Below are 26540 nucleotides of genomic sequence, written 5' to 3'. Positions count from 1 at the left end.
AGATATCACAACGTGAATTTTGCTAACGTTATGATCAGAAATTACATGTGCGGTAAAACATAACATTGCTATCATAAAATACAGCTGGAGAACCTAGAGTTTTACTCTTATATAATGAACGCATATTTAAACAACGTTAAAGGCATGCTGAGCATAAAGCATGGTCCTGAATGGATAACAGAGTAAACGCTAGCAAACACAAGTTATGCAACCACTGAAATATTTTAAAAAGCGCTTTGTTCAAAATTCCCCCTAATGCTGGAAATACACACACTTAGAAAGAATCAGTTTGTACATGCAGCGAACTAATTAAACAATAATGGTAAAATGTATATATTCTTACATGCGTTGTTATGTCAATACCATATATGTTTATTCAGGCATACATGTATTAACATTACATAAGAATACGGCGATGTCAGGATCAGATTATCGTACAAACGAGAGTTACACTGTTATGAGGTTAATATTTATCGAGAACACATAAGAAGTGTTTCAAGTCAATTTACAATATCTGTGAATATGTTGATGATTTTCTCTTTTTATACAACATACATCATAACATTTACATTATTATATGTCGTTGATTGTTATATCAAGATATTTTAGTTTGACACCATTACGAGAATGCGTTCATATTCTTTGACATAATGCTGTTTTAGTAGAAAACCAATTAAATGCATCATAGAAATAAGCAGTAGCTAAAACGTAGATCAAATTGCTGCGACAAGCGCTTAATATAATAAAATGCAAACACAAAACTTTGTATTGATACTTTTTTTCTTCCTGCAAGTTTGACTGAATTTAACCAAACATAACATTGCACACTGTGGAAAATGTAACCTAAACCTGGAAATATATATAAAAATACATAATAATAAAGCTATCTCTCCAAGAATGAATAATCAGATCAAATTATGACATAGATTGTTGACAACGCTATTTTCCCAACATCGGTGTTTCACATGTGATTATAAGAGAAAGCATTTGTTTAAGAAAAGGATTTATTTTTATGAAATGTTATTTTAATATTAATATATGGAAACATAAAAAATAATAAAACTAGTTCAACTAAGCCATTGGATTTTAAATTTTGCATCTGTTTTAATGGTAATGTGATATTGAAGGTGTGATTATATGATTTGCCAAATTTTTAATTTATATAGACTTATTTATTTATATAAATTAAACTTAAATTATCCGACGACAAATATTAAAGCTTTCAGGTACTTCGACTTAATGCTGATTTAAAGGCATACTCATAGTACAGGCTCAGTCTCGTTCGACAAATACTGTTATGCTATGCTGAAATCTATCATGGTACATTATTTAACGTTCACGAAAATGGTAATACAACTGTACATATATTAAACAAAATTCACAACTTTTAGAATTTTGCTTACGTACATGATTCGAAATTACATGTACTTTAAATAATAACATGACAATCATAAATAAACGCTGGAGAAACCTAGAGATTGGTAGTTTAATTTGTTATATCGCATACTGGACCTTAAATTTGGTCCAGACTGTATTATAGGGTATACAAGTGTAAACAAATATTATGCCTCCCTAGAAATATTTTCAGAACACCAATCCCTACTTCATTGTAACTAGTCCGTGTGAGGGAAGTGATAAATTGCCTGACCAGAAAGCTGAAATGCAAAACATTACAATTACACGACAAAACTGCAGCAAACTGCAGCAAGCGCTTTGTTTATTTTTTCCCAAATGTTTTAAATGCATAAACATAGAAAGAAGCAGTGTCTCCATACAAGCGAAATTATTAAACTAGTAAGGCAGTATATATTTCCAACATGCGTTTGTATAACCTTGCCGGTTATTCAATGCTTATTGCATAGAATAAGGCGATTTCAGAACCAATATTTTGAAAAAAATAGAAAATACAAATAAAAAAAACCATATCCAGCTATTATAAGTTGACTACATAAAGAGAGTGCGTTCATATTCTTTGACATAATACTGTTTCAGTAGAAAACCAAATAAATGCGTAAAAATTAGCAGAAGCTAAAATGGTGATCTGATTGCTGCTACAAGCCCTTAATGTACCAAAATGACAACACAAAGTTTGTTTTCATATGTTGTTTTTCTTCAAGTCATTATAAATTTATAAAATCAAACATAACATTGCACACTGTATAAAATGCAACCTAATGCTAAGAAAGTATATAATAGTACATAATAATAAAACTATCTGTCTAAGAATGAATAATCAGATGTGATTATAAGAAAAACTTTGTTTAAAAAAAATTAATTTTATGCCAAGTTATTTCTGTATTAATATGACGAAACATAAAAACTAATAAACTATTTCATCTTAGCAGTTGAATTTATGATTTAACATCAAGTTTAATGGTGATGTTCTATTTCAGGTTGAATGTTTTAATTTCTAAATGCATTGTTATAGACTAAGTTATTTATATTAATTGAACTTAAATCATCCGACGACAAAAATAAAAACTTTCACGTACTTCGACTTTATGCTGTGTTAAGGGCATCCCCATAGTACAGACTCCTTTCCTTTGACAAATACTTGTATGTTATGTTGAAATCCATCATGATGCATAATTATACATTCACGATAACTGAAATAAAATCAGTAAAAGATTGTCACAACTATTGGAATTGTGTTAACGTTTATGATCACATGTACTTTAAAATATGCATGTCTATTCTTAATAAATGCTGGAGCAACTAGAATTTTACTATTATATTCTGAATGCATATTAAGAAAACGGTATATGCATGCTGATCATAAAGCATGGTCCTGAACGGATTACAGGGTATAAACGAGTAGAAAAATTATGCACCCACAGAATATGTTCTAAAAAGCGCTTTGTTTAAAATTCCCCCTAATGCTGGAAATACTCACACATAGAAAGTATCCGCGTGTTCATGCAAGCGAAATAATAAACTTTTATAATAAAATGTATATATTCCTACATGCATTTTATTTGACTACCATATAAGTGTTCAGGCGTACATTGTATGTATATTACATAAGAACAGGGCGATAGATTTCGTACAAATGAGAGCAACAATGCTAAGAGGTACTATTTATCGAGAAATTAGTAGTGAATCAAGTCAATTTACACTATGCGTGAATATGTTTTATGTTTGTTCTATTTGTATATAAAAATCATCATAACATCTACATGTATTATACGTCGTTACTTTTTATATGACGATATTTAATCTGACACCATAACGAGAATGCGTTCATATACTTCGACATAATACTGTTGCGTAGAAAACAAAATACATTCTTACGGGAAATAATCAGAAGCTAAAACGTTTTTCATATTGCTGCAAAAATTCCTAATATTATGAAATGAAAACACAAAACTTTGTATTCATTCGTTGCTTTTTTTTTCTCCCAGCAATTGCACACTGTGGAAAATGCAACCTAATGCTGGAAATGTATATAAAAATACATAATAATAAAATATCTTTCTATGAATGAATAAGCAGATCTAATAACGAACAAGATTGTTGACAATGCTTTTTCGGACATACGTGTTTACACATGTGATTATAAGAGAAAACATTTGTTTTTTCAGTATTAATATGACTCAACATAAAATTTAATAAACTACTTCAACGAAGCAGTTGGGATTAAATTTAACATCAGTTTAAATGGTGAAGTTCCTTTTTAAGGTGTGAACATTTTGTTGCCAAGATCAATTTTATAGACTATTTACTTTATATAAATTGAATGTCAATTATCCGTCGACAAAATGAAAGCTGTCAGGTACCTCGACTCAATACTGTGTTAAGGGTATACCTGACGTACAGGCTTCTTTACGCTGGACAAATACTTGTATTATTTGCTAAATCCACCAAGATACATAATTTAGAAAAAACGGTAACAAAACACAAAACTTCAGGGTACAAAGTATGCCAAAACAAAATTGGGTACGAAAAAACATTTGGGTACGAAAAATACAGGGTATACACATGTAAACAAATATGCTTCCCTAGAAGATTTTCAAAACAACAACCCGTCCTCAGGGGGGGATCCGGAATTTCTGGTTGGGGGTGGGAAGGGCGGGATATTCAAAGTTGTGCTGGTGGTCAAGGGGGGCCGCTAGAAACTCTGGTGGGTGCAGGGCATAGCCCTGATAGGGGTCCAGGGGGCGAAGCCCCCGTAAGCACCACGATTTTAGATTTAAAGGCTTTGACAACCACTTCTCGAGCATGTCACGCCTTATATACTTTCATCAAAGTACCTTCTTTTAATGCCAAAACAGTGCATAGTTGGGAAAGATCACAATTAATATTACTACGCAATGCTAGATTTAGTTACTTAATGTGTTTTGTTTTGATTTTATTTTAGGAATAAATTAAATTAAAAATTATTGTAGGATAAATAGAATACTATGTAAGTGTGATTGTGTACTTAAATTTATCCCACTCGTCTCAGAAAGGCTTACAAGGCTCGGCAAGCCTCGCCATGTAAACTTTTCTTCACTTGTGGGATAAATTTAAGTTCACAATCACACTAACATAGTATTCTCTATATAGGTAATAGACCAATTGCCTGAACAGAAAGCTGCGATGTAAACATTACAAAATACAAGACAAAATTGGAGCAAAACTTTTATCAGCGCTTTATTTAAAATTCCCTCCCAATACTGAACATGCATAAAAATAGATAAAAGAAATGCATCCATTGAAGCGAAATTATTGAATAGTAAAAAAATAAGTATTGTTTAAAGTCCATTTGAAATATGCGTAAACGTGTGCATGTGTCTTGTCTGTTACTAAACATAACATCATAAATCAAAATGTACATTAATAAAATATATCGATAATGTAACAACAATTGATTTTTGACAATATAGGCGTATGCGTTCATATACTTCGACCAAATACTGGTTTAGGGGAAACCAAATTAAATACATCAATTCAATGAGCAGACTCTCAAACTTTGATCACGTTGCTAAAACACGTGCTTACTCTAAAATATTATCGGTAAACAATTTGTGTAAGGATAATGTTTTCCTCAAGCAAGTCCGTATGAATAAAACCAAATCTAACATTGTACACTAGGTAAAAACTGCAACTTAATTCTGAAAACACTGCAAAATATATACAAAGAGTTATCCGTCTGAGTATGACTTATCAGATCTAATTATTAACTAGATTCCTGGCGATGCTGTCTTCCCGAGATCCATGATTACAAATAGGATTGTAATAGAAAGCATTTATTAAAAAAATAATGCTTGCAAATTAATTTTAGTTTGCATTAGACGAAACATTAAAATAAACAAACAGCTTTGTAATCGGATTTTAATTTGACATATCTTCAAATGTTGAAATGCTATATGATTTGTAGTCGGTGTTGTTGCCACAAATAGTGGTTATATATATATGTTTATGTATAAATCAACCCTGCATTATTGAGATATTAAACAATGAAAGCGTTTAGAGTATTCTGCTTAATGCTGATTAAAGGGTATATCCAAAGTACAGGCTCCGTTTTGCACAAATACGTGTATGCTGTGCTGAAATCCATCATGGTACATACTTATACATTCACGAAAACAGTTAAAAGATAAATACAGGATATAAAAACATTTTGAATTTTGTTAACATAATCAGAAATTACATGTACTTTAAAACATTATATTTCTTTCCTAAATAAACGCTGGAGCAACTAGAGTTTACACCTTTTGTAATTAACGCATATTGCGAAATTGATATAGGCATGCTGAACATAAAAATAACAGCAGTTGGATTTTTAATTTTGCATCTTTTTATATGCAGATGTGCTATGTAAGGTGTGAACGTTTTTGTTGCCAAACTCATTGTTTTAGATTTATTTCTTTTTATAAAAAACACATAAATTATCCGACGACAAACATACAAGTTTTCAGGTACTTCGACTTAATGCTTATTAAAGGGCTAACCCATAGTAAGGCCTCCTTTACGTTGGACTGTACTTGTATGCTATGCTTATACCCAGCATGGCACGTCAATATACATTCACAAAAACGGTAATAAAATATATAAATATATCAAAACTGTTGATTTTGTTGTTAACGTCCATGATCAGAAATAACATGTACTTTAACATATAACATTTGTATCCTTTATAAAGGCTGGAGAAACTAGAGTTGTACTCTTATAAAAAGATCACATATTTAAAAAAAAAAAAGTTAAATGCATGCTGAACAAAAATCATGGTCCTGAAGGGATTACAGGGTATACACGACCAAACAAAAGTTATAAAACCCCATGAACAGGTTTGACGACGACAATAATAAAAGCTTTCATGTACTTCGACTTTATGCTGATTTAAGGCCATACCCATAGTTCAGGCTCCTTTTCGTTGGAGAAATACTTGTATGCTATGCTGAACACCATCATGGTACATAATTAACACGCACGAAAACGGTAATAAATATTATTAAGATATCACAACTTTTGGAATTTATGTTAACGTACATTATCAGAAAGTACATGTACATTAAATCATAGCATGTCTATCCGAAATAAACGCTGGAGCATCTAGAGATTCACTCTTATATAACGAAAGCATATTGAGAAAACGCTATAGGCATGCTGAACAAAAACATGGTCCTGAATGGATTACAGGGTATACACGTGTAAACATTAAGTATGCAGCCCCAGAATAAGTTTTATTAGTTATTGATGGGAATGCTGTAATGCTGGAGCAGCGGAAGTTTTACATTAGTATACTTCACAAAACACTTTGTTTAAAATTACTACTAATGCTGGATATACACAGACATAGACAAAGTCAGTGCGTACATTACATGCAAGCATAATCATTAAACTATTATGGTAAAATGTATATACTCCTACAGGTGTTTATATTTGCCTACCATGTACATGTATGCATATTCAGGCTTACCCGTTATGCATATTACATAATAGTAGGGCGATATCAGAATAAGTATTCCGTTCAATTGAGAGTCACAATGATATAAGGAAATTATTTATCGAGATCATGTAAGAAGTGAATGAAGACAATTTAAAATATGCGTGAATATGTTAACGTTTGTTTTCTGTTGTGTTTTTTTTCCAATAAAATCATACATTCTACATTTATAAATATCGTTCAATGTCATATCCAGCTATAATTTGACATCATAAAGAGAATGCGTAAATATTCTTCGACATAATACTGTTTAAGTAGAAAACCTAATAAATGCGTTATAGAAATTAGCAGAAGCTAACATTGTGATAACATTGTTTCTACAAGCCCTTAATGTAATAAAATGACAACACAACACTTTGTTTTTATATGTTGTTTTCTTCCAGTCAGTATGAATTTATAAAACCAAACATAGAATTTCACACTGTGATAAAAATGTGGGAAAGTATATAAAAGTACTTATTAATAAAACTATCTGTCTAAGAATGAATAATCAGATGTAATTATGAACTAGATTGTTTACAATGCTATTTTCCTGACATCTGTATTTACACCTGTGATAATAGAGATAAAAAATGTTTAAAAAATAAATAAATTTTGTATGCATAGTTATTTCAGTAATAATATGACGAAACATAAAAAATAATAAACTATTTCATCTAAGCAATTGGATTTTTAATCTAACATCTAGTTTAATGATGATGTTCTATTTCAGGTTGAATGTTTTTGTTTCTAAATGCATTGCTATAGACTTATTTATTTATATAAATTGAACTTAAATCATCCGACGACAAAAATTAAAGCTTTCACGTACTTTGACTTAATGTTGTGTAAATGGCATACCCATAGTACAGACGCTTTTTCGTTGGACAAATGATTGTATGCTTTGCTGTAATCCATCATGGTTCTTAATTTTAAATTCACGAACACTGAAATTAAATATATTAAAGGGATATTTTCACGGTTTGGTAAATTGACAAAATTGAAAAAAGTTGTTTCAGATTCGCAAATGTTCGGTTCAGTTATGATATTTGTGAGGAAACAGTATTACTGAACATTAGCCACGGTCCAATATAGCCATTATATGCGTCTTTTGACGATTTAAAAGCCTAAAAATTATAAAGCGTTGCAACGCGAAACGATTGAATAATTTGGAGAGGTCTCTTGTTGTCGTTTAAATTTGTAAAACTACGAAGATTGCTTATATAAGGTATAAAATACGCATATTATGTATTTTTGGCAGGATAGCTCAGTTGGCTAATGCATTTTTACTTAAGGATTCCGGGGGTCACTGGTTCGAGCCCTGCTGTGGGCTACTTTTGATACCTTTTTAAAAATGTATTTTTGATTTTTTACTGAAGCTTTTAAAATTTAATGTTTACATTTATCAATATAAAGCATTCAATGACAAACTTCAAAACATGCCAAAATCTGTGAAAAGGCCCCTTTTAATATATAAAACTTATGGAATTGTGTTAACGTTCATGATCAAATAGATTACTAGCACTTTAAAACATGACATTTCTATCATAAATAAATGATGGGGCAACTAGAGTTTTACTCTTATATAATGAATGCATATTTAGAAAACGGTATATGCATGCTGATCATAAAACATGGTCCTGAATGGATTACATGGTATAAACGAGTAGACATATTATGCAACCGCAGAATATGTTGAAAAAGCGCTTTGCTTAAAATTCCCCCTAATGCTGGAAATACTCACACATACAAAGAATCCGTTTGTTCATGCCCGCGAAATAATAAGCTATTATAGTAAAATATATATATTCCTACATGTATTTTTATTTGACTACCCTTTACGTGTTAAGGCGTACATTGTATGCATATTACATGATAATAGGGCGATATATTTCGTACAAATGAGAGTAAAAATGCTAAGAGGTTACTATTTATCGAGAAATAAGTAGTGAATCAAGTCAATTGACAATATGCGTGAATATGTTTACGTTGTTCTGTATTTTATTTTAAAAAAAAACATCATACAATTTAAATTTATTATATGTCGTTACATTTTATATGAAGATATTTAATCTGACATCATAAAGAGAATGTGTTCATATACTTCGACATAATACTGTTTGCGTAGAAAGCAACATACATTCTTACATAAAATAATCGGAAGCTAAAATATTGCTGCAAAAAGCCCTTAATATAAATAAATGAAAGCACAAAACTTTGTAATCCTTTTTTTTTCTTCCAGCAATGGCACGCTGTGGAAAATGCAACCTATTGCTGAAAATGTATATACAAATACATAATAAAAATATCTTTCTAAGAATGAATAAGCAGATCTGATAACGTACTTAAAACGACAACATTTCTATCCTAAATAAACGCTGGAGCAAGAGTTTTTCTCTCTCTTATATAAAAAACGCATATTTAGAAAACGATATAGGCATACTGAACATAAAACATGAATGGATTACAGGGTATACACGTGTAAACGTAAATTATGAAGCCCAGAATATGTTGTAAAAAGCGCTTAGTTTAAAAATCAACATGATGATGGAAATACACACACATAGGAAGAATCCGTTGTCAATGCAAGCGAAATAATAAATTATAATGGGGAAATGTATATATTCCTACAACGGTTCTATTTGACTGCAATATATGTGTATTCCGGAGTACATTATATGCATATTACATAAGAATAAGGCGATATCAGAATCAGTATTTCGTACAAATGAGAGTAACAATGCCACAAGGTTAATATTTATAAAAAACACCTCAGCAGTGAATCAAGTCAATTTACAACATGTGTGAATATGCCACGTTTTCTTCTGTTTGTTTTTTATATAAAAAAAATCATCATTTCATCTACATGTATTATATATCGCTAAATCTTATATGAAGATATTTATTCTGACACCATCAAGAGAGTACGTACAGATATTTCGACATAATACTGTTTTAGTAGAATACAAAATAAATGCATAAAAGAAATTATCAGAAGCTGAAACTTTGATCACGCTCCTGCAACAAGCCTTTATTATACAAAAAGACATAACACAACTTTTTATTTATACTTTCTTTTCTTCCAGCAAGTCCGAATGAATAAACCAAACATGAAAATATATATAAAATACATTAATAAATATACTGCTAAGTATAAAGAAACAGATACAATTATGCACTATATTGTTTGCAACGCTACTTTTCCAACATATGTATTTAAAAATGTGATTATAATAGAAAGCATTTGTTTAAGAATAGGATTTATTTTTATGCTTAGTTATTACAGTATGTATATGACAAAACATACATATTAATAAAATATTTCATCTAAGCAGTTGGATTTGTATTTTGAATTATTTTTAAGGTACTTCGACAAAACGCTGATTTTAGGGCTAACCAATAGTACAGCCTCCATTTCGTTGGACAATTACGTGTATGCTATGCTGACAATATCATGGTACATAAGTATACATTAACGAAAACGGTAATAAAATAAATATAACATATCACATCTCTAGGAATTGTGTTAACGTACATGATCAGAAATTACATGTACTAATTTCTATCATAAATAAACGCTGGAGCACCAGAGTTTTACTCTGATATAATGAACGCATATTTAGAAAACGATATAGCCATGCTGAACATAAAACATGGTCCTGAATGGATTGCATGGTAAACACGTATAAACTGGAAATACACACGCATGGAAATAATCAGTTTGTCCATGCAAGCAAAATAATTTAAAATATTATGCTAAAATGAAAATATTTTCCTACATACGTTTTTTGTTTGCTTAGCATGTATGCATATCCAAGCGTACACTGTATGCACATTACTTACCAATAAGGCGATATCAAAATTAGTATTTCGCGCAATGAGAGTTCCAATGCTCAGCTATAAGGTCAATATTTATCCAGAACACAGAAGTGGTGAGTCATGTCTATTTTAAATATAGGTCAATATGTTAACCATTTTTTGTTTGTGTTTTTATAAAAAAATACATAATAAAATCTACATTCTTTATATATCGTTATATTTTATTTGAAGATATTTAGTTTGACATATTACGATAATGCGTGTATATACTTCGACATTATACTGTTTCAGATAAAAATATATCAATAAAAGAAATTATCAGAAGCTATACCCTTGATCACGTTGCTGCAACAAGCCCTAAATGCCAACACAATTTTTTATTGATACTTTTTTTTTCTTCCAGCAAGTCCGAATGAATAAAACCAAACATAGCTTTGCACGGTGTGAGTAATGCAACCTAATGCTGAAAATTTATATAAAATACATAAAATTAAAGCGATCCGTCTAAGTATAAAGAATCAGATAATATTATAAACTAGATTGTTGGCCATTCTACTTTCCCAACATCTGTGTGTACACATGTTATGATATGAGAAAATATTTGTTAAAGATAAGAATGTATTGTTATGCAAAGTAATTTCAGTATTCATATGCCTCAACATAAACATTGATTAACTATTTCATGTGTTTAAATGGTGATGTACTATTTAAAGAATGTACTTTTTGTTGCCTAAATCATTGCTAAAGACATATACATTCACAAAACGGTAATGAAATATAATAGTATGAAAGATATCACAACTGTTGAATTGTGCTAACGTCCATGATCAGAAATTACATGTGCGGTAAAACATAACATTGCTATCATAAATTACAGCTGGAGAACCTAGAGTTTTACTCTTATATAATGAAAGCATATTTAAACAACGTTAAAGGCATGCTGAACATAAAGCATGGCCCTGAATGGATAACAGAGTATACGCTAGCAAACAATAAACAATAATGGTAAAATGTATATATTCTTACATGCGTTGTTATGTCAGTACCATATATGTTTATTCAGGCATACACTGTATGCAAATTACATAAGAATACGGCGATGTCAGGATCAGATTCTCGTACAAACGAGAGTTACACTGTTATGAGGTTAATATTTTTCGAAAGACGCGTTTCAAGTCAATTTACAATATGCGTGAATATGTTGATGATTTTCTGTTTTTATACAACATACATCATAACATCTACATTATTATATATCGTTAATTGTTATATCGAGATATATTAGTTTTTACACCAATACGAGAATGCGTTCATATTCTTTGACATAATGCTGTTTTAGAAGAAAACCAATTAAATGCATCATAGAAATAAGCAGCAGCTGAAACGTAGATCAAATTGCTGCGACAAGCGCTTAATATAATAAAATTCCAACACAAAACTTTGTATCGATAGTTTGTTCTTCCTGCAAGTTTGACTGAATTTAACCAAACATAGCATTGCACAATGTGGAAAAGGTAACCTAATTCTGGAAATATATATAAAAATACATAAAAATTAAGCTATCTCTCCAAGAATGAATAATCAGATGAAATTATGACATAAATTGTTTACAATGCTATTTTCCCAACATCGGTGTTTCACATGTGATTATAAGAGAAAGCATTTGTTTAAGAAAAGGATTTATTTTTATGCAAAGTTATTTCAATATAAATATATGGAAACATTAAACATTATGAACTGGTTCAACTAAGCCATTGAATTTTAAATTTTGCATCTGTTTAAATGGTATAGTGATATTGAAGGTGTGATCATATGATTTGCCGAATTATTTTTTATAGACTAATTTATTTATATTAATTAAACTTAAATTATCCGACGACAAATATTCAGGTATTCAATATTTCAGGTACTTCGACTTAATGCTGATTTAAGGGCATACCCATAGTACATGCTCCGTTTCGTTCGACAAATACTGTTATGCTATGATGAAATCTAGCATGGTACATTATTTAACGTTCACGAAAATGGTTATACATATATTAAACAAAATTCACAACTTTTAGAATTTTGCTAACGTACATGATACGAAATTACATGTACTTTAAAACATAACATGACAATCATAAATAAACGCTGGAGCAACTAGAGATTGGTAGTTTAAATGTGTCATATCGCATACTGGACCTTACATTTGGTCCAGACTGTATTATAGGGTATAAACGTGTAAACAAATATTATGCCTCCCTAGAAATATTTTCAGAACACCAATCCGTACTTCATTGTAACTAGTCCGTGTGAGGGAAGTGATACATTGCCTGACCAGAAAGCTGAAATGCAAAACATGACAATTACACGACAAAACTGCAGTAAACTGCAGCAAGCGCTTTGTTTAATTTTTTTTCCAAATGTTTTAAATGCATAAACATAGAAAGAAGCAGTGCGTCCATACAAGCGAAATTATTAAACTTGTAAGGCAGTATATATTTTTCAACATGCGTTTGTATAACCTTGCCGGTTATTCAATTCTTATTGCATAAGAATAAGGCGATATCAGAACCAATATTTTGTACAAATAGAAAATACAAATAAGAAATGTTTGGTTGTAAAGTTATTTAAACATGCATACGACAAAACAAAATAAAACTATTTCGACTTTACAATTGGATTTTAAATTTACATCTGTTTAAATTGTTTAGTGCTATTTTACTTCTGTTCGGTCCTTTTCCCACAATCGTTCTTATATTATTTTATTTCTTGATGCGAATTGACCTTGCCTTATTCGGACGACAAAAATGAAAGCTTTCAGATTCTACGATTTAATTATGCTTTAAGGCCATACTCACAGCACAGGCTTCTTTTTGTTGGACAAATACTTTTACATTAACGGTAACAAATCATAAACATTTAGAAATTATTGACACACATGTTCAGAAATTATTTAAAAACATTTAATGTATATCCTTATTTACAAGAATAAATATCATGAATGTAAATGTTTAAATGACTTTATTGATATTAACGAAAGAAATCTTAATATGTGTTGTATCAGTATGACGCTTTATTAGCATTAAAACGGTGCCTATACCACGTGACTTTTTCGGATCTGTGTTGGGAGAATAAAGCGCGACCCAGTTGACATTTTTAAGGATCTCTTTTTAAATATTTCACCATTATTTTAATGGGATAAAGTGGAGAGCCCGCTATTTTGTGAGTGTTTTCTATAGGTTTTATGATCTTTTTAAACAAATAAGTATTTTTTCAGTAAAGTGCAACCGCGCGTTTGAACGGCTAGACAAATGTCGGATCAGTGTGGGGACTTCATATTGCGGTTGCACTTTACTGAAAAATACTTATTTGTTTTAAAAGATCATGATACCTTTAGAAAACTCTCACGAATGAGCTGGCTCTCCACTGTAATAGACCAATTTCCTGAACAGAAAGCTGCGATGTAAAATTACAAAATACAAGACAAAATTGGAGCAAAACTTTTATCAGCGCTTTATTTAAAATTCCCTCCCAATACTGAACATGAATACAAATAGATAAAAGAAATGCATCCATTGAAGCGATATTATTAAAGTAGTAAAAAAATAAGTATTGTTTTAAGTCCATTTGAAATATGCGTAAACGTGTGCATGTGTGTCGTCTCTCACTAAACATAACATCATAAATCAAAATGAACATTTATCATACATCGATAATGTAACATCAATTGATTTTTGACAAAATACTGGTTAAGGGGAAACCAAATTAAATACATCAATTCAATTAGCAGACTCTAACACTTCGATCACGTTGCTGAAACACGTGCTTACTCTAAAATATTGTCGGTAAAAAAATTGTGTAAGGATATTGTTTTCCTCAAGCAAGTCCGTATGAACAAACCAAACCTAACATTGTACACTAGGTAAAACTGCAACTTAATTCTGAAAACTCTGCAAAATATATACAAAAAGTTATCCGTCTGAATATGACTTATCAGATCTAATTATTAACTAGATTCTTGGCGATGCTGTCTTCCCGACATCTGTGATTACAAATATGATTGTAAAAGAAAGCATTTGTTGAAAAAATAATGCTTGCAAATTAATTTTAGTTTGCATTAGACGAAACATTAAAATAAACAAACAGCTTTGTAATCGGATTTTAATTTGACATATCTTCAAATGTTGAAATGCTTTATGTTTTGTATTCGGTGTTGTTGCCACAAATAGTTGTTATATATATGTTTATGTATAAATCAAACCTGAATAATTGAGATGTTTAACAATGAAAGCTTTTATATTATTCTGCTTAATGCTGATTTAAGGGCATATCCATAGTACAGGCTCCTTTTTGCACAAATACGTGTATGCTGTGCTGACATCCATCATGGTACATAATTATACATTCATGAAAACAGTTAAAAGATAAATAAAGGATATAACAACATTTTGGATTTTGTTAACATACATAATCAGAAAGTACGTGTACTTTAAAACATTGTATTTATTTCGTAAATAAACGCTGGAGCAATTAGAGTTTTACCCTTTTTTAATTAACGCATATTGCGAAAACGATATAGGCATGCTGAACATAAAAATAACAGCAGTTGGATTTTTAATTTTGCATCTTTTTATATGGAAATGTGCTATGTAAGGTGTAAACGTTTTTGTAGCCAAAATCATTGTTTTAGATTATTTTTTTTTAATAAAATGAACATAAATTATCCGACGACAAACAAAAAAGTTTTCGGGTACTTCGACTTAATGCTGATTAAAGGGCTAACCCATAGTAAGGCCTCCTTTACGTTTGACTGTACTTGTATGTTGTGCTTAAACCCAGCATGGTACGTAAATATACATTCACAAAAACGGTAATAAAATTTATAAAAGTTATCAAATCTGTTGATTTTTGTTATCGTACATGATCAGAAATAACATGTACTTTAAAATATAACATTTGTATCCTTTATACAGGCTGGAGAAACTAGAGTTTTAGTCTTATATAATGATGGCATATTTAAAAAGCGTTAAATGCATGCTGAACATAAAACATGGTCCTGAAGGGATTACAGGGTATACACGACCAAACAAAAGTTATAAAACCCCACGAAGATGTTTTGAAAGACGACAAAAATAAAAGCGTTCATGTACTTCAATTTAATGCTGATTAAAGGCCATACCCATAGTACAGGCTCCTTTTCGTTGGAGAAACTATGCTATGCTGAACACCATCATGGTACATATTTAAACATGCACGAAAACGGTAATAAATATTATTAAAGATATCACAACTTTTGAATTTATGTTAACGTATATTATCAAAAATTACATGTACATTAAATCATAACATGTCTATCCTAAATAAACGCTGAAGCAACTAGACTAACTCTTATATAATGAAAGCATGTTGAGAAAACGCTATATGCATGCTGAACAAAAACATGGTCCTGAATGGATTACAGGATGAACATGTGTAAACATAAAGTATGCAACCCCAGAATATGTTTTAAAAGTTATTGATGGGAATGCTGTGCTGCTGGAGCAGCGGAAGTTTTACATTAGTATACTTCACAAAACACTTTGTTTAAAAATCCCACTAATGCTGGATATACACAGACGTAGACAGAGTGAGTGTGTAAATTACATGCAATCTTTATAATTAAACTATTTCGGTAAAATGTATATATTCCTTCAAGTTTATTTACTTGCCTTCCATGTACATGTATGTATATTCAGGCGTAACTATTATGCATATCACATAAGAGTAGATCGATTACAGAATCAGTATTTTGTTTAAATGAGAAGAGTTACAATGCTATGATGAAATTATTTATGAGAACATGTAAGTAGTGAATGAAGACAATTTACAATATGCGTGAATATGATGTTAGTTTTCTGTTGGGTGTTTGATAAAATCATAAAATCTACATTAATATATATCGTTAATTGTCATGTCCAGCTATTATAATTTGACTCCATAAAGAGAATGCGTTCATATTCTTCGACAAAATACTGTTTCAGAAGAAAACCAAATAAATGCGTCAGAAATTAGCGGAAGCTAAAATTGTGATCACATTGCTGCTACAAGCCCTTAATATACTAAAATGACAACACAAATGTTTGTTTTCATATGTTGTTTTTCTTCAAGTCAGTATGAATTTATAAAACCAAACATAACATTGCACACTGTATAAAATGCAACTTAATGCTGGGAAAGTATATAAAAGTACATAATAATAAAACTTGATGTCTGAGAATGAATAATCAGATGTGATTATAAAAAAAACTTTGTTTAAGAAACAGATTAATTTTATGCAAATTTATTTCAGTATTTATATGACGAAACATAAAAAATAATAAACTATTTCATCTTAGCAGTTGGATTTGTTATTTAACATCTAGTTAAATGGTGATGTTCTATTTCAGGTTGAATGTTTTTATTTCTAAATGCATTGTTATAGACTAATTTATTTATATAAATTGAACTTAAATCATCCGACGACAAAAACAAAAGCTTTCACGTACTTCGATTTAATGCTGTGTTAAGGGCATCCCCATAGTACAGACTCTTTTTCGTTGGACAAACGATGTTGTATGCTATGTTGAAATCCATCATGATGCATAATTATACATTCACGAAAACTGAAATAAAATATGTAAAAGATGTAACAACTATTGGAATTGTGTTTACGTTTATGATCACATAGATTACATGTACTTTAAAATATGATTTTTCTATCCTAAATAAATGCTGGAGCAACTAGAGTTTTACTATAGGGATAATACACGTTTTCGAGGGCATGATCGTCTGCGGGCGCTCGAAAAAGCGCACTCGGGCAGATACGGATTTTGAGAGCGCCCGCAGGCACGAGGGCAGGAACGGATTTTGAGAGCGCCGGCAGATGATCATGTCCGAGAAAATGGGTATTTTCGCTATTATTGCATTAACAAATCACACATACCAAAATAATTTTAAATAACATTGAAAACAATATTTTGTTCATACGACATCGACAAAATAATTCGATTATTTAAATACAGTTCAAGGTTGTGTTTTAGATATGCCTCACTCGGTCATCATCCGAAATGACGAGGCTTTACCTTCGGTGGGCAGTTTTCGATTAAAAATGTGTTTAAACAGTGGATTAATGCAAAGTTGAAATGCAGCAGCGTAAAGTAAGAAATGAGGAATTATTTTGGAATTTACAGCAGGAACGTTGAAGGTACATAAACACTTACATTTACAGCATAGTCTTTTGAAAGTGTTGAGTAAATAACCTTAACTTCAATGACGTTGCCAATACAATAAAGCTGTTGTCAAGAGAGTGCAGGTGATATAGTAACTTGAAAAGTGGATTGAAATAGTCATTATCCCTGCATGCATGTGGAAACTGATGCTTATTCAGTTCCCCATTTATGCTTGGAAAGTCGTCGAAGGCTGGAGAAGGGAAGTAACTGCGCGTAGACCAGATTATGGATATGTAAAACACATAACAGCGCTTGAACGGCACGTGAATCGCATTGTTAATACATGATTTCTCCCGTTCAAGCCCTCTTTTTGCCAAGTTTCTGCACCCCGCCAGAGGGCATTATAGATAGAGTTTATGCAATAATATTATATAATGAATGCATATTTAGAAAACGGTATATGCATTCTGATCATAAAACATGGTCATGAACAGATTACAGGGTATAAACGAACAGAAAAATTATGCAACCACAGAATATGTTCTAAAAAGCGCTTTGTTTAAAATTCCCCCTAATGCTGGAAATACTCACACATAGAAAGTATCCGTTTGTTCATGCAAGCAAAATAATAAACTATTATGATAAAATGTATATATTCCTACATGCATTTTTATTTGACTACCATATATGTGTTCAGGCGTACATTGTATGCATATTACATAAGAACAGGGCGATAGATTTCGTACAAATGAGAGCAACAATGCTAAGAGGTTACTATTTATTGAGAAATAAGTAGTGAATCAAGTCAATTTACACTTTGCGTGAATATGCTTTACGTTTGTTCTATTTTTATATAAAAAATCATCATAAAATCTACATTTATTATATGTCGTTACATTTTATATGACGATATTTAATCTGACACCATAACGAGAATGCGTTCATATACTTCGACATAATACTGTTTGCGTAGAAAACAAAATACATTCTTACGGGAAATAATCAGAAGCTAAAACGTGTTTCATATTGCTGCAAAAAGCCCGTAATATAATGAAATGAAAGCACAAAACTTTGTATTTATACGTTGCTTTTTTTCTTCCAGCAATTGCACACTGTGGAAAATGCAACCTAATGCTGGAAATGTATATAAAAATACATAATAATAAAATATCTTTCTAAGAATGAATAAGCAGATCTAAAAATGAACAAGATTGTTGACAATGCTTTTTTCGGACATACGTGTTTACACATGTGATTATAAGAGAAAACATGTGTTAACGAAACTGATTTATTTTTATGCAAAGTTATTTCAGTATTAAAATGACTCAACATAAACATTAATAAACTACTTCAACTAAGCAATTGGGATTAAATTTAACATCAGTTTAAATGGTGAAGTGCCTTTTTAAGGTGTGAACATTTTTGTTGCCAAGATCAATTTTATAGACTATTTACTTTATATAAATTGATTGTCAATTATCCGACGACAAACATGAAAGCTGTCAGGTACCTCGACTCAATACTGTGTTAAGGGTATACCTGACGTACAGGCTTCTTTACGCTGGACATTTACTTGTATTATTTGCTCAAATCCACCAAGATACATAATTTAGAAAACGGTTACAAAACACAAAACTTCAGGGTACAAACAAAGTATGCCAAAACAAAATTGGGTACGAAAAAACATTTGGGTACGAAAAATACAGGGTATATACATTAAAACAAATATGCTTCCCTAGAAAGATTTTCAAAACAACAACCCGTCCACAGGGGCGGATCCGGGATTTCTGGTTTGGGGTGGGGGGCGGGATATTCAAAGTTTTGCTGGTGGTCCAGGGGGGCCGCTAGAACCTCTGGTGGGTGCAGGGCATAGTCCTGATAGGGGTCCAGGGGGGCAAAGCCCCCCCCCCTCCCTAAGCTCCACGATTTTAGTGATTTTGAAGGCTTTGACAACCACTTCTCGACCATGTCACGCCTTATATACTTTCATCAAAGTACCTTCTTTTAATGCCAAAAAGTGCATAGTTTATCGTTTTGGGGGTCCAGGGGGGCAAAGCTCCCCGGAAGCGCCACGATTATAGTGATGTTGAATGCTTTGACATGTTTAAATAGGTGATTAAGATCTAGTTAAGTGTTAAACATCAAATGAATTGACTTTACTTTGGCGATTTTAGGGGATCCGCCTATGGTCCTACATTGCATAGCATCACAAAATATCAGAAAAACTGCGGTCAGTGCTGTGTTTAAAATTCCCTTCAAATGCCTACAAATGCATGGAAATAGAAAGATGCAAGCGAAATTATAAAACTTGTATGGCAAAATATATGTATATTGCAACATGCTTGTTTATAGCCGTATATGAATATTCAGGCGTACAATTTTTGACAATTGCATACCAATTATGCGATATCAGAACAAATATTTTGTACAAATGAGAATATTGTATGTATCGAACCCGTATTATGTATAATAGTTAATACACAATATGTGTGAGTGCACTGTTATGTTTGTTTGTCTGTTTTTTATTCTTCTTAAAGTATAATCATAAAGTATACATTTATTAAATATAGTTAAATCTTATATCGAGAGGTCTTATTTTTACGACAGTAAGAGAATGCGTTGTCATATACTTCGATACAATACTGGCGTAAGTGAAAACCAAATAAATGCATCAAATAAATTAGCAGACGCGTTTTTTTGTGTTTTTTTGTTCAAACGAAAAGAAAAATTGATACTTATTATTTCGTTCATTGCATCGTGCCTCAGAAAACTATAACTCTGTTGCTGTGGTTTCTTCTAACCATTGATTAATATAGCCGTTATTAAATCATTTATATGCTCTCTTTTATTGCCTTTCAATTTGTATTACAAAAGAATATTCACACTTATGTGTGTTTTATATCGCTGGGCTAAGTGTGAGGTTCGGGATCTCTCAAATAGTTTTAAATTCGCAATGCTATGTATTTAATGAACGTTCATAGCAGATGACCACACTTTTATTCAATGTCGTTTTTTACGTTGTTTCGTTTTGTTTTTGTTTTAACCATTAGCTGGCCATCATTATAGAGACGCTAATCAAAATCCACCAAAGAACTAATTCAGTTATCAAAATTAGAATTTATATAATATTTGTAATTACACTTACATTGATAAGAATATTAACCATAAAGGTAATTGGCTATTCGAAGCATCACGTGATAAGTAAATGTGAGGTAAATTTGGCGCAATAAATGCAAGCACTAAACTGTAAACAAATAATAAAGCAGAAGTAAAAGGCGTACACTGATTCATTCGTGCAAAGCAATGTCGTAACGGTTTAGCACAACACCGACCATAGGTGAGTCGAAATAAATGTAAGATCTTGAATGTTCCACAAACGTCTGAAGTAACCAACAAAAAGCACACAATACTTGGATAAATTCAATGCATCGCCGAGGTCGCGATCGAACAGAGCAATTGAATCTAAAAAAATAAACGTATATATCTGAGTGCACCCTAATTCCTAACATTTACTTAGTGTATGTGTTCTATTTTTAGATCAGAGAAAAATCAGCACGCGGATAATACATAAATATTATAAATATTAAATATATTATTAAATTGTAAGAAAATTATCATAAACGCATAATAAAATTATGCTGTTACGTTTACAGACGTGTATCGGCAGAATATATTTTTATTTATTATTTATTATTTAAATATTTATTTTTGCTAAATTTATCAACAGTCTTAGAGAAGTAGAGCGTAAATTAGTATGTTTTCGGTATTAAGTTCCCTTCTCCCAAGTGCATTGAAGAGATAAAGTGAAATTTCTATATGGGTTTTTTGGCATTAGGTAGAAATAGAATTAAGTCGAAAATGAAAATTTAGAAATTTAACATATAATTGTGCAAAATTTAAAATATTTTTTCATAGTTTTACAATGTTTTTCTCTTAAATTATTTAATTATGAGATTGTTATTAAATATAAACTAAGTTTAAAGAAGTTAAAAAACATCGCCAAAGTGCTGTGTTTTTGCGCACTTCGCCCTAAGGTGACGATAGTATTTATATATATATATATATATATATATATATATATATATATATATACATTATATATTTATATTTATATATGTGGGAGTAAAGATGCACAACACAAATTGTATCATGAGAAGTTATTTTTTTTGTGTCAAGTTGGAAGCTATACAAAATGTTCATTTTCTGACTACACGCCTATTGCAACAAAATGTGCATACATTTTTGATATGATGAATATGTTTAAAATGTTCCATATCTGTCCAGAACTTATTGTGTATATCTGTCCAGAACTTTTTGTGTTGATTATGCTGTTATTTTTTTCTTAAATTCTTTTAAATGGTACTAAATATGAACATACACTTTTTTGTTTCCATGGCAACCATGAGTATTTTGTTAATGATTTACAATACTGCAATTGTTTCTGTACTTTGTAATCAATTATGTTCATACGACATACGCAAACGATGGAGTAAGTATCAACACAAACTGATCAGCATAACAAGTAATGATACTCATTGAATTGAAACGCCATTTCATCCAAAAAGCGCTATTCGGGTTTGTGACATAATACACACATAAAATGTCATAACTTCGACATTTTTTGGAATTTGATCTCATACGGATTGTGATTATTAAGAAGTAGCACTTTCATAATATATGCTTACTGAAATTGAAACTGTCATTTTTTTACCAGAATGGTCAAACTCGCCTTCCCAGCCACATATTATCATGGAAAAGACCATGTAGATCGATAGCATGATGAAAAAAGCATACACCTCGAAAGCATGATGAAAAAGAAAATAGAGCTCAATAGTATGTCTATCACAACCGTTGTATATTTTTGTGTGTTTTCACTTCATATACACTTATATTTATTAATGCAGCATCAACATACTAAAAAAATATCCCGTAAAGAGAAAAATAATGCATTTGAATATCAACCGTACTTTCGTTTGACAACTGATCATGCATATAAGATGTGATACTAAATTTAGTTTGAGTGCAGATTCGTTTATACGACACAAAGACACAATTTTGTTTTACGGATCATTTCGGCTTACATGACTCACCAGTCACGTAAAATATCGAATATAAAATATATTTTTATAAACAACTGGTAGCAAGATGAGTTGCAGATAATTGGTCAGTAACCACATTTAAACTAACTCTTTTGACCTGTTACTTCTTTTCAGCTCAATTCAACAGTGAAAAATGCCCATAATAACACTTTAAGCTACCCCTTGTGTGATTTATTTAACTCTAGTCTAAAATTCAATGTTTGCACCTACTAAATCCGGCTTTTTGTCTGGTACTTCCACTGTCAATCAGCTGACATATATGTACAACACATTTTGCAAAGCACTAGATAATGGCCTTAAGGTCAGGGTTGTATTCTTCGATATTATTAAAGCTTTTGATAATGTATGGCACAAAGGTATTTTATGTAAATTGGAACAAGCAGGCATTCGAGAAAATCTATAATTGTTTTTTTCTAATTATCTTTCTGATCGTAAACAATCAGTAATCTTACCCCTATTGAAATTTTCGCCGGAGTCCCTCAAGGTTCCATTTTAGGACCACTTATGTTTCTTGTATATATAAATGACATTATTGCTGACATAAATGCACACATACATTTGTTCGCTGACGATACCAGTCTTTTCATGGTCGTTAATTCGCCTAACGAAACTGCAGCCGTACTGCAATCAGATATCGATAAAATTTCTAGCTGGGCTGACAAATGGATGGTTTGTTTTAACCCTTCAAAATCCGAATCAAGGATTTTTTCTCGCAAAATAAATAAACCAAATCATCCACCATTGACCATGCAGAACATTTATATTCCAATTGTCGATGTCCATAAACATTTAGGTGTTTTATGTCAAATGACTGTACATGGCATGCGCATATATCCTTTATAAAGGAAAAGGCATTGTCACGAGTTCAAATAATGCTTGGTAGAAAAACTCTCGTGAAAATATATTTTTTGTTTATTAGACCAATCATTGTGTACTCAGACGCTGTATTTGACAATTGTACGCAATACGAAAAAGATGAACTAGAGAAATACAAACTGAAGCCGAATAACAGCCGGATGCACACGTTTAGTCTCATTAGAAGAACTCTATAATGAATTAGGATGGGAAACTCTCAGTCAACGAAGACGTAAACATAAACTAATATAAATGTATCAAATGAAATCAAACAATGCTCCAAACTACTTACAGTCCCTTGTTCCCGCAACAGTTGGGTCGCGTAGCAATTACTCATTAAGAAATACGTCACATCTCCAGCCAATTCAAGCGCGAACGTCACTGTATTCAAATTCGTTTTTACCGTCCACTGTATCCGAATGGAATAATCTTCTAGATGACGCCAAAATCGCTGAATCGATCCATTCTTTCAAAAGTCTTATTAACATTGATCGTCCGATTCAAATCCAATATTCTCGTACGGCGAAAGACGCTCTCAAATATTACACACGCGCTTACGTACAATATTGTAGCGCCCAGCTCTATAGGGCTTGTAATTGTTATTTCATATCGTCAATATAAATGAAAAACAAGTCTGTTTGACGCTTTACTTTTTATTTCTCTGCCATTTAATGGCTTGTTAAATAGCGTCAAAATTCAACTGTTACAGTTCTTGGCATAAAATGTTAACAAATAAACAATTTGTTTTAACGATTTGAGTGTCCACGTCGTCTTTTAAAAAGGTTACAGTCCACTTATAAATTAAGTGCAATGACACAGGCTTATTAAATATAAAATAGTAGCAAAAAGCGTAAAACAATTTACAATTAAATTAAATATGTTTCTTATTCTTATTCAGATTTATCAATAAAACGTACTTTAACAATGATCGTTTCCGTTACTTTAATATTTCGCTTAAGATGTTATGCGACAAATGTTTAAAGTTATGAAAATTTTAAGTGTGTCCTGAATAGTGAAAACCTCTCCTTTTATACCCATGGATGGGCAAAAACCCCAAACTGGACTAAGACTTAATAAAACCCACTTAAAACCCGTTTTTGTCCCATCCCCAAAAATGCCCAAATAATGGCCAACAAAAAGAACGCTCAGTCCCAAAAATAAACCATTTATGGAACGCGCTCCATGGATACCAAAAGGAAACGGGTCCCAAAGGAAACGGGCAGGAACAGTCGCCATATTGGAAATTGATAACAGTCTATCAAAATTACTTAAACAATCAATATTTGACAGTGAAACCTACTGAATTCATAATAGAGAATGATCTTTTCATGTTTTCTTCGCAAGTTACAATAGACCAGACGATGCAAATAAGGTAGAATTTAACCTACGTCCCAGCATTCAAGACAAAATGGTGGAACACATGTTTGCAAACATAAACTTACGGACAAAAACATTGGATTTAAAGGGTAAAATACAGTGCTTCACAATAAACACTGAGCAGTTTTCTGTATAATTATTAGTTTTATGGAAAACTTCAGCGAATAGCGTCGTATATTTAAAACACACGAAGAATCTTTATCAAACCACAACTGGCACAAGTGTAAAATTATGAAACGACAAAATCATTGGAAAAGTTAACACAATTCACTCTACATTTTGCCTAAATGATTGATTATACAATATGCTCATGGGGTAAAAATGTATTTGTAAGTTGTGACTATCAACAAAACAATAGAGCTGTGGACACTTTGACAGATTGGATAATGTGTAGCTCAGGAAATAAAGTAAACAGGTAAGTACATTAAACAAATTATGAATGTTACATGTAAATGATATACATATGTTAAACTATTGAACAACAACAATGTGCGGGGCACATCAATATGTATCGCCTTATTAATAAATGACCATCTTTTCAGACGTAATATTGTTACATCCCCATTATGTGTATGCGGACTTCAGGAAACGACGTCACATTATTTTCTCGAATGCACTCAGTATGCACATGCTCGCGGCGAACTTCTTAACACATTATCCGTTTATTCCGTCACCTGCATTGAAACTATTCTATTTGGAGACAACACGCGTGACTACCTAACCAATATTAAAATAGCTGATGCTGTTCATAAATTTATAGTTTATAATAAGCGATTTGATTCGTAAAAAGCTACAGAAAGACACTCAACCCTTTTCTCTTCTTTTCCCTTATCAAATATTTCTAAACTACTTTTATCTTCTTCCCAGAACTCTTCCACTCTATCCTTCACCTGCACATGTCAACTTAAAACTTGTTTTTTCACAATTGAAACACTTAACACAGCGTTTGTCTCTTTCTTAAACTGCTATTGTTTAATGATCAAATCCGATCATGTGCGCCTGAAAACATGTATTTGTATAGGGAGAAGAACTATATAAGACATTGTCTTTCGTTCTAATCCTATTCAAACATGTTCATTGTATAAATGTTACATGTAATGCTATGTTATAACAAATTGTATGACTTGAAATAAATATGTTTAAACTAAACAAGAAAATATTACTCGATAGTATGATATAACAGAACATATGTCTCGATAATATGATGGGAAAGAACATATAGCCTGATTGCATGAACGAAAAAAAAACCTCAAATAACTCGATAGTATAATTGAAAAGAACATATAACTCGCTATCATGATGGAACAGAAC

The sequence above is a fragment of the Dreissena polymorpha genome, chromosome 1 (assembly GCF_020536995.1).
Source record: "Dreissena polymorpha isolate Duluth1 chromosome 1, UMN_Dpol_1.0, whole genome shotgun sequence".
Lineage (NCBI taxonomy): Eukaryota > Metazoa > Mollusca > Bivalvia > Myida > Dreissenidae > Dreissena > Dreissena polymorpha.
The sequence above is the reverse complement of the archived record's forward strand: the minus strand, read 5'-3'. Positions refer to the sequence as shown.